Raw genomic sequence first — 14,087 nt, 5'->3', positions numbered from 1 at the left:
GAGCTGATAATATGTCTAGTATATTACTTAAAGGATGACCTGATACTTTCAGTACATGTAGTGCAAGACACTCAAGTTTAGGGGTTAGTATGAGCTGAGAATTTCTCTCTAGTATATTACTTAAAGGATGACCTAATATCATCAGTACATGTAGTACAAGACACTCAAGTTTAGGGGTTAGTATGAGCTGAGAATTTGTCTCTAGTATATTATTTAATGGATGCCTGATATTATCAGTACATGTGGTGCAAGACACTCAAGTTGATGGGTTAGTATGAGCTGATAATTTGTTTCTAGTATATTACTTAAAGGATGACCTGATATTATCAGTACATGTAGTACAAAACACTCAAGTTGAGGGGTTAGTATGAGCTGATAATTTGTCTCTAGTATATTACTTAAAGGATGACCTTATATTATCAGTACATGTGGTACAAGACACTCAAGTTTAGGGGTTAGTATGAGCTCATAATTTGTCCCTTAGTATATTACTTAAAGGATGACCTGATATTATCAGTACATCTAGAAAAAGACACTCAAGTTGAGGGGTTAGTATGAGCTGATAATTTGTCTCTAGTATATTACTTAAAGGATGACCTGATATTATCAGTACATGTGGTACAAGACACTCAAGTTTAGGGGTTAGTATGAGCTGATAATTTGTCTCTAGTATATTACATAAAGGATGACCTGATATTATTAGTACATGGAGTACAAGACACTCAAGTTGAGGGGTTAGTATGAGCTGATAATTTGTCCTTAGTATATTACTTAAAGGATGACCTGATATTATCAGTACATGTAGAAAAGACACTCAAGTTGAGGGGTTAGTATGAGCTGAGAATTTGTCTCTAGTATATTACTTAAAGGATGACCTGATATTATCAGTACATGTAGTGCAAGACACTCAAGTTGATGGGTTATTATGAGCTGATAATTTGTCTCTAGTATATTACTTAAAGGATGACCTGATATTATCAGTACATGTAGTACAAGACACTCAAGTTGATAGGTTAGTATGAGCTGATAATTTGTCTCCAGTATATTACTTAAAGGATGACCTAATATTATCAGTACATGTGGTACAAGACACTCAAGTTTAGGGGTTAGTATGAGCTGATAATTTGTTTCTAGTATATTACTTAAAGGATGACCTGATATTATCAGTACAAAACACTCAAGTTGAGGGGTTAGTATGAGCTGATAATTTGTCTCTAGTATATTACTTAAAGGATGACCTGATATTATCAGTACATGTAGTGCAAGACACTCAAGTTGATGGGTTAGTATGAGCTGATAATTTGTCTCTAGTATATTACTTAAAGGATGACCTGATATTATCAGTACATGTGGTACAAGACACTCAAGTTTAGGGGTTAGTATGAGCTGATAATTTGTCTCTAGTATATTACTTAAAGGATGACCTGATATTATCAGCACATGTAGTGCAAGACACTCAAGTTGAGGGGTTAGTATGAGCTGATAATTTGTCTCTAGTATATTACTTAAAGGATGACCTGATATTATTAGTACATGGAGTACAAGACACTCAAGTTGAGGGGTTAGTATGAGCTCATAATTTGTCCCTTAGTATATTACTTAAAGGATGACCTGATATTATCAGTACATCTAGAAAAAGACACTCAAGTTGAGGGGTTAGTATGAGCTGATAATTTGTCTCTAGTATATTACTTAAAGGATGACCTGATATTATCAGCACATGTAGTGCAAGACACTCAAGTTGAGGGGTTAGTATGAGCTGAGAATTTGTTTCTAGTATATTACTTAAAGGATGACCTGATATTATTAGTACATGGAGTACAAGACACCCAAGTTGAGGGGTTAGTATGAGCTGATAATTTGTCTCTAGTATATTACTTAAAGGATGACCTGATACTTTCAGTACATGTAGTGCAAGACACTCAAGTTTAGGGGTTAGTATGAGCTGAGAATTTGTCTCTAGTATATTACTTAAAGGATGCCTGATATTATCAGTACATGTGGTGCAAGACACTCAAGTTGATGGGTTAGTATGAGCTGATAATTTGTTTCTAGTATATTACTTAAAGGATGTCCTGATATTATCAGTACATGTAGTACAAAACACTCAAGTTGAGGGGTTAGTATGAGCTGATAATTTGTCTCTAGTATATTACTTAAAGGATGACCTGATATTATCAGTACATGTGGTACAAGACACTCAAGTTTAGGGGTTAGTATGAGCTGATAATTTGTCTCTAGTATATTACTTAAAGGATGACCTGATATTATCAGTACATGTAATGCAAGACACACTAGTTGATGGGTTAGTATGAGCTGATAATTTGTCTAGTATATTACTTAAAGGATGACCTGATACTATCATTACATGTAGTGCAAGACACTCAAGTTTAGGGGTTAGTATGAGCTGATAATTTGTCTCTAGTATATTACTTGACCTGATATTATCAGTACATGTGGTGCAAGACACTCAAGTTTAGGGGTTACCATGAGCTGAGAATTTGTCTCTAGTATATTACTTAAAGGATGACCTGATATTATCAGTACATGTAGTGCAAGACACTCAAGTTGATGGGTTATTATGAGCTGATAATTTGTCTCTAGTATATTACTTAAAGGATGACCTGATATTATCAGGACATGTAGTACAAGACACTCAAGTTGATAGGTTAGTATGAGCTGATAATTTGTCTCAGTATATTACTTAAAGGATGACCTAATATTATCAGTACATGTGGTACAAGACACTCAAGTTTAGGGGTTAGTATGAGCTGATAATTTGTTTCTAGTATATTACTTAAAGGATGACCTGATATTATCAGTACAAAACACTCAAGTTGAGGGGTTAGTATGAGCTGATAATTTGTCTCTAGTATATTACTTAAAGGATGACCTGATATTATCAGAACATGTAGTGCAAGACACTCAAGTTGATGGGTTAGTATGAGCTGATAATTTGTCTCTAGTATATTACTTAAAGGATGACCTGATATTATCAGTACATGTGGTACAAGACACTCAAGTTTAGGGGTTACCATGAGCTGAGAATTTGTCTCTGGTATATTACTTAAAGGATGACCTGATATTATCAGGACATGTAGTACAAGACACTCAAGTTGATAGGTTAGTATGAGCTGATAATTTGTCTCCAGTATATTACTTAAAGGATGACCTGATATTATCAGTACATGTGGTACAAGACACTCAAGTTTTGGGGTTAGTATGAGCTGATAATTTGTTTCTAGTATATTACTTAAAGGATGACCTGATATTATCAGTACAAAACACTCAAGTTGAGGGGTTAGTATGAGCTGATAATTTGTCTCTAGTATATTACTTAAAGGATGACCTGATATTATCAGTACATGTAGTGCAAGACACTCAAGTTGATGGGTTAGTATGAGCTGATAATTTGTCTCTAGTATATTACTTAAAGGATGACCTGATATTATCAGTACATGTGGTACAAGACACTCAAGTTTAGGGGTTAGTATGAGCTGATAATTTGTCTCTAGTATATTACATAAAGGATGACCTGATATTATTAGTACATGGAGTACAAGACACTCAAGTTGAGGGGTTAGTATGAGCTCATAATTTGTCCCTTAGTATATTACTTAAAGGATGACCTGATATTATCAGTACATCTAGAAAAAGACACTCAAGTTGAGGGGTTAGTATGAGCTGAGAATTTGTCTCTAGTATATTACTTAAAGGATGACCTGATATTATCAGTACATGTGGTGCAAGACACTCAAGTTTAGGGGTTAATATGAGCTGAGAATTTGTCTCTAGTATATTACTTAAAGGATGACCTGATATTATTAGTACATGGAGTACAAGACACTCAAGTTGAGGGGTTGGTATGAGCTGAGAATTTGTCTCTAGTATATTACTTAAAGGATGACCAAATATCATCAGTACATGTAGTACAAGACACTCAAGTTGAGGGGTTAGTATGAGCTGAGAATTTGTTTCTAGTATATTACTTAAAGGATGACCTGATATCATTACATGTAGTACAAGACACTCAAGTTGATGGGTTAGTATGAGCTGATAATTTGTCTCCAGTATATTACTTAAAGGATAACCTGATATTATCAGTACATGTGGTGCAAAACACACAAGTTTAGGGGTTAGTATGAGCTGATAATTTTTCTCTAGTATATTACTTAAAGGATGACCTGATATTATCAGTACATGTGGTGCAAGACACTCAAGTTTAGGGGTTACTATGAGCTGAGAATTTGTCTCTAGTATATTACTTAAAGGATGACCTGATATTATTAGTACATGGGTACAAGACACTCAAGTTGAGGGGTTGGTATGAGCTGAGAATTTGTCTCTAGTATATTACTTAAAGGATGACCAAATATCATCAGTACATGTAGTACAAGACACTCGAGTTGAGGGGTTAGTATGAGCTGAGAATTTGTTTCTAGTAGATTACTTAAAGGATGACCTGATATCATTACATGTAGTACAAGACACTCAAGTTGAGGGGTTAGTATGAGCTGATAATTTGTCTGGTATATTACTTAAAGGATGACCTGATATTATCAGTACATGTAGTACAAGACACTCAAGTTGATGGGTTAGTATGAGCTGATAATTTGTCTCCAGTATATTACTTAAAGGATAACCTGATATTATCAGTACATGTGGTGCAAAACACACAAGTTTAGGGGTTAGTATGAGCTGATAATTTTCTCTAGTATATTACTTAAAGGATGACCTGATATTATCAGTACATGTGGTGCAAGACACTCAAGTTTAGGGGTTACTATGAGCTGAGAATTTGTCTCTAGTATATTACTTAAAGGATGACCTGATATTATCAGTACATGTATTGCAAGACACTCAAGTTGAGGGGTTAGTATGAGCTGAGAATTTGTCTCTAGTATATTATTTAAAGGATGAACTGATATTATCAGTACATGTATTGCAAGACACTCAAGTTGAGGGGTTAGTATGAGCTGATAATATGTCTAGTATATTACTTAAAGGATGACCTGATACTTTCAGTACATGTAGTGCAAGACACTCAAGTTTAGGGGTTAGTATGAGCTGAGAATTTGTCTCTAGTATATTACTTAAAGGATGACCTAATATCATCAGTACATGTAGTACAAGACACTCAAGTTTAGGGGTTAGTATGAGCTGAGAATTTGTCTCTAGTATATTATTTAATGGATGCCTGATATTATCAGTACATGTGGTGCAAGACACTCAAGTTGATGGGTTAGTATGAGCTGAGAATTTGTCTCTAGTATATTACTTAAAGGATGACCTGATATTATCAGTACATGTAGTGCAAGACACTCAAGTTGATGGGTTAGTATGAGCTGATAATTTGTCTCTAGTATATTACTTAAAGGATGACCTGATATTATCAGTACATGTAGTACAAGACACTCAAGTTGATGGGTTACTATGAGCTGATAATTTGTCTCCAGTATATTACTTAAAGGATGACCTGATATTATCAGTACATGTGGTACAAGACACTCAAGTTTAGGGTTTAGTATGAGCTGATAATTTGTTTCTAGTATATTACTTAAAGGATGACCTGATATTATCAGTACAAAACACTCAAGTTGAGGGGTTAGTATGAGCTGATAATTTGTCTCTAGTATATTACTTAAAGGATGACCTGATATTATCAGTACATGTAGTGCAAGACACTCAAGTTGATGGGTTAGTATGAGCTGATAATTTGTCTCTAGTATATTACTTAAAGGATGACCTGATATTATCAGTACATGTGGTACAAGACACTCAAGTTTAGGGGTTACCATGAGCTGAGAATTTGTCTCTGGTATATTACTTAAAGGATGACCTGATATTATCAGGACATGTAGTACAAGACACTCAAGTTGATAGGTTAGTATGAGCTGATAATTTGTCTCCAGTATATTACTTAAAGGATGACCTAATATTATCAGTACATGTGGTACAAGACACTCAAGTTTTGGGGTTAGTATGAGCTGATAATTTGTTTCTAGTATATTACTTAAAGGATGACCTGATATTATCAGTACAAAAACACTCAAGTTGAGGGGTTAGTATGAGCTGATAATTTGTCTCTAGTATATTACTTAAAGGATGACCTGATATTATCAGAACATGTAGTGCAAGACACTCAAGTTGATGGGTTAGTATGAGCTGATAATTTGTCTCTAGTATATTACTTAAAGGATGACCTGATATTATCAGTACATGTGGTACAAGACACTCAAGTTTAGGGGTTAGTATGAGCTGATAATTTGTCTCTAGTATATTACATAAAGGATGACCTGATATTATCAGTACATGGAGTACAAGACACTCAAGTTGAGGGGTTAGTATGAGCTGATAATTTGTCCCTTAGTATATTACTTAAAGGATGACCTGATATTATCAGTACATCTAGAAAAAGACACTCAAGTTGAGGGGTTAGTATGAGCTGAGAATTTGTCTCTAGTATATTACTTAAAGGATGACCTGATATTATCAGTACATGTGGTGCAAGACACTCAAGTTTAGGGGTTAATATGAGCTGAGAATTTGTCTCTAGTATATTACTTAAAGGATGACCTGATATTATTAGTACATGGAGTACAAGACACTCAAGTTGAGGGGTTGGTATGAGCTGAGAATTTGTCTCTAGTATATTACTTAAAGGATGACCAAATATCATCAGTACATGTAGTACAAGACACTCAAGTTGAGGGGTTAGTATGAGCTGAGAATTTGTTTCTAGTATATTACTTAAAGGATGACCTGATATCATTACATGTAGTACAAGACACTCAAGTTGATGGGTTAGTATGAGCTGATAATTTGTCTCCAGTATATTACTTAAAGGATGACCTGATATTATCAGTACATGTGGTGCAAAACACACAAGTTTAGGGGTTAGTATGAGCTGATAATTTTTCTCTAGTATATTACTTAAAGGATGACCTGATATTATCAGTACATGTGGTGCAAGACACTCAAGTTTAGGGGTTAGTATGAGCTGAGAATTTGTCTCTAGTATATTACTTAAAGGATGACCTGATATTATTAGTACATGGAGTACAAGACACTCAAGTTGAGGGGTTGGTATGAGCTGAGAATTTGTCTCTAGTATATTACTTAAAGGATGACCAAATATCATCAGTACATGTAGTACAAGACACTCAAGTTGAGGGGTTAGTATGAGCTGAGAATTTGTTTCTAGTATATTACTTAAAGGATGACCTGATATCATTACATGTAGTACAAGACACTCAAGTTGAGGGGTTAGTATGAGCTGATAATTTGTCTGGTATATTACTTAAAGGATGACCTGATATTATCAGTACATGTAGTACAAGACACTCAAGTTGATGGGTTAGTATGAGCTGATAATTTGTCTCCAGTATATTACTTAAAGGATAACCTGATATTATCAGTACATGTGGTGCAAAAACACACAAGTTTAGGGGTTAGTATGAGCTGATAATTTTCTCTAGTATATTACTTAAAGGATGACCTGATATTATCAGTACATGTGGTGCAAGACACTCAAGTTTAGGGGTTACTATGAGCTGAGAATTTGTCTCTAGTATATTACTTAAAGGATGACCTGATATTATCAGTACATGTATTGCAAGACACTCAAGTTGAGGGGTTAGTATGAGCTGAGAATTTGTCTCTAGTATATTACTTAAAGGATGAACTGATATTATCAGTACATGTATTGCAAGACACTCAAGTTGAGGGGTTAGTATGAGCTGATAATATGTCTAGTATATTACTTAAAGGATGACCTGATACTTTCAGTACATGTAGTGCAAGACACTCAAGTTTAGGGGTTAGTATGAGCTGAGAATTTCTCTCTAGTATATTACTTAAAGGATGACCTAATATCATCAGTACATGTAGTACAAGACACTCAAGTTTAGGGGTTAGTATGAGCTGAGAATTTGTCTCTAGTATATTATTTAATGGATGACCTGATATTATCAGTACATGTGGTGCAAGACACTCAAGTTGATGGGTTAGTATGAGCTGATAATTTGTTTCTAGTATATTACTTAAAGGATGACCTGATATTATCAGTACATGTAGTACAAAACACTCAAGTTGAGGGGTTAGTATGAGCTGATAATTTGTCTCTAGTATATTACTTAAAGGATGACCTTATATTATCAGTACATGTGGTACAAGACACTCAAGTTTAGGGGTTAGTATGAGCTGATAATTTGTCTCTAGTATATTACTTAAAGGATGACCTGATATTATCAGTACATGTAGAAAAGACACTCAAGTTGAGGGGTTAGTATGAGCTGATAATTTGTCTCTAGTATATTACTTAAAGGATGACCTGATATTATCAGTACATGTAGTGCAAGACACTCAAGTTGAGGGGTTAGTATGAGCTGATAATTTGTCTCTAGTATATTACTTAAAGGATGACCTGATATTATTAGTACATGGGTACAAGACACTCAAGTTGAGGGGTTAGTATGAGCTGATAATTTGTCCCTTAGTATATTACTTAAAGGATGACCTGATATTATCAGTACATGTAGAAAACGACACTCAAGTTGAGGGGTTAGTATGAGCTGAGAATTTGTCTCTAGTATATTACTTAAAGGATGACCTGATATTATCAGTACATGTGGTGCAAGACACTCAAGTTTAGGGGTTAATATGAGCTGAGAATTTGTCTCTAGTATATTACTTAAAGGATGACCTGATATTATTAGTACATGGGTACAAGACACTCAAGTTGAGGGGTTGGTATGAGCTGAGAATTTGTCTCTAGTATATTACTTAAAGGATGACCAAATATCATCAGTACATGTAGTACAAGACACTCAAGTTGAGGGGTTAGTATGAGCTGAGAATTTGTTTCTAGTATATTACTTAAAGGATGACCTGATATCATTACATGTAGTACAAGACACTCAAGTTGATGGGTTAGTATGAGCTGATAATTTGTCTCCAGTATATTACTTAAAGGATGACCTGATATTATCAGTACATGTGGTGCAAAACACACAAGTTTAGGGTTAGTATGAGCTGATAATTTTTCTCTAGTATATTACTTAAAGGATGACCTGATATTATCAGTACATGTGGTACAAGACACTCAAGTTTAGGGGTTACTATGAGCTGAGAATTTGTCTCTAGTATATTACTTAAAGGATGACCTGATATTATTAGTACATGGAGTACAAGACACTCAAGTTGAGGGGTTGGTATGAGCTGAGAATTTGTCTCTAGTATATTACTTAAGGATGACCTGATATTATTAGTACATGGGTACAAGACACTCAAGTTGAGGGGTTAGTATGAGCTGATAATTTGTCCCTAGTATATTACTTAAAGGATGACCTGATATTATCAGTACATCTAGTAAAAAGACACTCAAGTTGAGGGGTTAGTATGAGCTGAGAATTTGTCTCTAGTATATTACTTAAAGGATGACCTGATATTATCAGTACATGTGGTGCAAGACACTCAAGTTGAGGGGTTAATATGAGCTGAGAATTTGTTCTCTAGTATATTACTTAAAGGATGACCTGATATTATTAGTACATGTAGTACAAGACACTCAAGTTGAGGGGTTGGTATGAGCTGAGAATTTGTCTCTAGTATATTACTTAAAGGATGACCAAATATCATCAGTACATGTAGTACAAGACACTCAAGTTGAGGGGTTAGTATGAGCTGAGAATTTGTTTCTAGTATATTACTTAAAGGATGACCTGATATCATTACATGTAGTACAAGACACTCAAGTTGATGGGTTAGTATGAGCTGATAATTTGTCTCCAGTATATTACTTAAAGGATGACCTGATATTATCAGTACATGTGGTGCAAAAAACACACAAGTTTAGGGGTTAGTATGAGCTGATAATTTTCTCTAGTATATTACTTAAAGGATGACCTGATATTATCAGTACATGTGGTGCAAGACACTCAAGTTTAGGGGTTAGTATGAGCTGAGAATTTGTCTCTAGTATATTACTTAAAGGATGACCTGATATTATTAGTACATGGGTACAAGACACTCAAGTTGAGGGGTTGGTATGAGCTGAGAATTTGTCTCTAGTATATTACTTAAAGGATGACCAAATATTATCAGTACATGTAGTGCAAGACACTCAAGTTGAGGGGTTAGTATGAGCTGATAATTTGTCTCTAGTATATTACTTAAAGGATGACCTGATATTATTAGTACATGGGTACAAGACACTCAAGTTGAGGGGTTAGTATGAGCTGATAATTTGTCCCTAGTATATTACTTAAAGGATGACCTGATATTATCAGTACATGTAGAAAAGACACTCAAGTTGAGGGGTTAGTATGAGCTGAGAATTTGTCTCTAGTATATTACTTAAAGGATGACCTGATATTATCAGTACATGTGGTGCAAGACACTCAAGTTTAGGGGTTAGTATGAGCTGATAATTTGTCTCTAGTATATTACTTAAAGGATGACCTGATATTATCAGTACATGGGTACAAGACACTCAAGTTGAGGGGTTGGTATGAGCTGAGAATTTGTCTCTAGTATATTACTTAAAGGATGACCAAATATCATCAGTACATGTAGTACAAGACACTCAAGTTGAGGGGTTAGTATGAGCTGAGAATTTGTCTCTAGTATATTACTTAAAGGATGACCTGATATTATCAGTACATGTAGTACAAGACACTCAAGTTGAGGGGTTAGTATGAGCTGAGAATTTGTTTCTAGTATATTACTTAAAGGATGACCTGATATCATTACATGTAGTACAAGACACTCAAGTTGAGGGGTTAGTATGAGCTGATAATTTGTCTCTAGTATATTACTTAAAGGATGACCTGATATTATCAGTACATGTAGTACAAGACACTCAAGTTGATGGGTTAGTATGAGCTGATAATTTGTCTCCAGTATATTACTTAAAGGATAACCTGATATTATCAGTACATGTGGTGCAAAACACACAAGTTTAGGGGTTAGTATGAGCTGATAATTTTTCTCTAGTATATTACTTAAAGGATGACCTGATATTATCAGTACATGTGGTGCAAGACACTCAAGTTTAGGGGTTACTATGAGCTGAGAATTTGTCTCTAGTATATTACTTAAAGGATGACCTGATATTATCAGTACATGTGTGCAAGACACTCAAGTTGAGGGGTTAGTATGAGCTGAGAATTTGTCTCTAGTATATTACTTAAAGGATGACCTGATATTATCAGTACATGTGTGCAAGACACTCAAGTTGAGGGGTTAGTATGAGCTGATAATTTGTCTAGTATATTACTTAAAGGATGACCTGATACTTTCAGTACATGTAGTGCAAGACACTCAAGTTGAGGGGTTAGTATGAGCTGAGAATTTGTCTCTAGTATATTACTTAAAGGATGACCTAATATCATCAGTACATGTAGTACAAGACACTCAAGTTTAGGGGTTAGTATGAGCTGAGAATTTGTCTCTAGTATATTATTTAAAGGATGACCTGATATTATCAGTACATGTGGTGCAAGACACTCAAGTTGATGGGTTAGTATGAGCTGATAATTTGTTTCTAGTATATTACTTAAAGGATGACCTGATATTATCAGTACATGTAGTACAAAACACTCAAGTTGAGGGGTTAGTATGAGCTGATAATTTGTCCCTAGTATATTACTTAAAGGATGACCTGATATTATCAGTACATGTAGTACAAGACACTCAAGTTGAGGGGTTAGTATGAGCTGAGAATTTGTCTCTAGTATATTACTTAAAGGATGACCTGATATTATCAGTACATGTGGTGCAAGACACTCAAGTTTGAGGGGTTAGTATGAGCTGAGAATTTGTCTCTAGTATATTACTTAAAGGATGACCTGATATTATCAGTACATGGAGTACAAGACACTCAAGTTGAGGGGTTGGTATGAGCTGAGAATTTGTCTCTAGTATATTACTTAAAGGATGACCAAATATCATCAGTACATGTAGTACAAGACACTCTGTTGAGGGGTTAGTATGAGCTGAGAATTTGTTTCTAGTATATTACTTAAAGGATGACCTGATATCATTACATGTAGTACAAGACACTCAAGTTGATGGGTTAGTATGAGCTGATAATTTGTCTCCAGTATATTACTTAAAGGATAACCTGATATTATCAGTACATGTGGTGCAAAACACACAAGTTTAGGGGTTAGTATGAGCTGATAATTTTTCTCTAGTATATTACTTAAAGGATGACCTGATATTATCAGTACATGTGGTGCAAGACACTCAAGTTTAGGGGTTACTATGAGCTGAGAATTTGTCTCTAGTATATTACTTAAAGGATGACCTGATATTATTAGTACATGGAGTACAAGACACTCAAGTTGAGGGGTTGGTATGAGCTGAGAATTTGTCTCTAGTATATTACTTAAAGGATGACCTGATATTATCAGTACATGGGTACAAGACACTCAAGTTGAGGGGTTAGTATGAGCTGATAATTTGTCTCTAGTATATTACTTAAGGATGACCTGATATTATCAGTACATGTAGAAAAGACACTCAAGTTGAGGGGTTAGTATGAGCTGATAATTTGTCTCTAGTATATTACTTAAAGGATGACCTGATATTATCAGCACATGTAGTGCAAGACACTCAAGTTGAGGGGTTAGTATGAGCTGATAATTTGTCTCTAGTATATTACTTAAAGGATGACCTGATATTATTAGTACATGGAAGTACAAGACACTCAAGTTGAGGGGTTAGTATGAGCTGATAATTTGTCCCTAGTATATTACTTAAGGGATGACCTGATATTATCAGTACATGTAGTGCAAGACACTCAAGTTTAGGGGTTAGTATGAGCTGAGAATTTGTCTCTAGTATATTACTTAAAGGATGACCTGATATTATCAGTACATGTAGTACAAGACACTCAAGTTTAGGGGTTAGTATGAGCTGAGAATTTGTCTCCAGTATATTATTTAAAGGATGCCTGATATTATCAGTACATGTGGTACAAGACACTCAAGTTGATGGGTTAGTATGAGCTGATAATTTGTTTCTAGTATATTACTTAAAGGATGACCTGATATTATCAGTACATGTAGTACAAGACACTCAAGTTGAGGGGTTAGTATGAGCTGATAATTTGTCTCTAGTATATTACTTAAAGGATGACCTGATATTATCAGTACATGTGGTACAAGACACTCAAGTTTAGGGGTTAGTATGAGCTGATAATTTGTCTCTAGTATATTACTTAAAGGATGACCTGATATTATCAGTACATGTGTGCAAGACACACTAGTTGATGGGTTAGTATGAGCTGATAATTTGTCTAGTATATTACTTAAAGGATGACCTGATATTATCATTACATGTGGTGCAAGACACTCAAGTTTAGGGGTTAGTATGAGCTGATAATTTGTCTCTAGTATATTACTTGACCTGATATTATCAGTACATGTGGTGCAAGACACTCAAGTTTAGGGGTTACCATGAGCTGAGAATTTGTCTCTAGTTTATTACTTAAAGGATGACCTGATATTATCAGTACATGTAGTACAAGACACTCAAGTTGAGGGGTTATTATGAGCTGATAATTTGTCTCTAGTATATTACTTAAAGGATGACCTGATATTATCAGGACATGTGAGTACAAGACACTCAAGTTGATAGGGTTACTATGAGCTGATAATTTGTCTCTAGTATATTACTTAAAGGATGACCTGATATTATCAGTACATGTGGTACAAGACACTCAAGTTTAGGGGTTAGTATGAGCTGATAATTTGTTTCTAGTATATTACTTAAAGGATGACCTGATATTATCAGTACAAAACACTCAAGTTGAGGGGTTAGTATGAGCTGATAATTTGTCTCTAGTATATTACTTAAGGATGACCTGATATTATCAGTACATGTAGTGCAAGACACTCAAGTTGAGGGGTTAGTATGAGCTGATAATTTGTCTCTAGTATATTACTTAAAGGATGACCTGATATTATCAGTACATGTGGTACAAGACACTCAAGTTTAGGGGTTAGTATGAGCTGAGAATTTGTCTCTAGTATATTACTTAAAGGATGACCTGATATTATCAGTACATGTAGTGCAAGACA

The sequence above is a fragment of the Tachypleus tridentatus genome, chromosome 2 (genome assembly GCF_004210375.1).
Source record: "Tachypleus tridentatus isolate NWPU-2018 chromosome 2, ASM421037v1, whole genome shotgun sequence".
Lineage (NCBI taxonomy): Eukaryota > Metazoa > Arthropoda > Merostomata > Xiphosura > Limulidae > Tachypleus > Tachypleus tridentatus.
Note: the sequence above shows the minus strand (reverse complement) of the source record.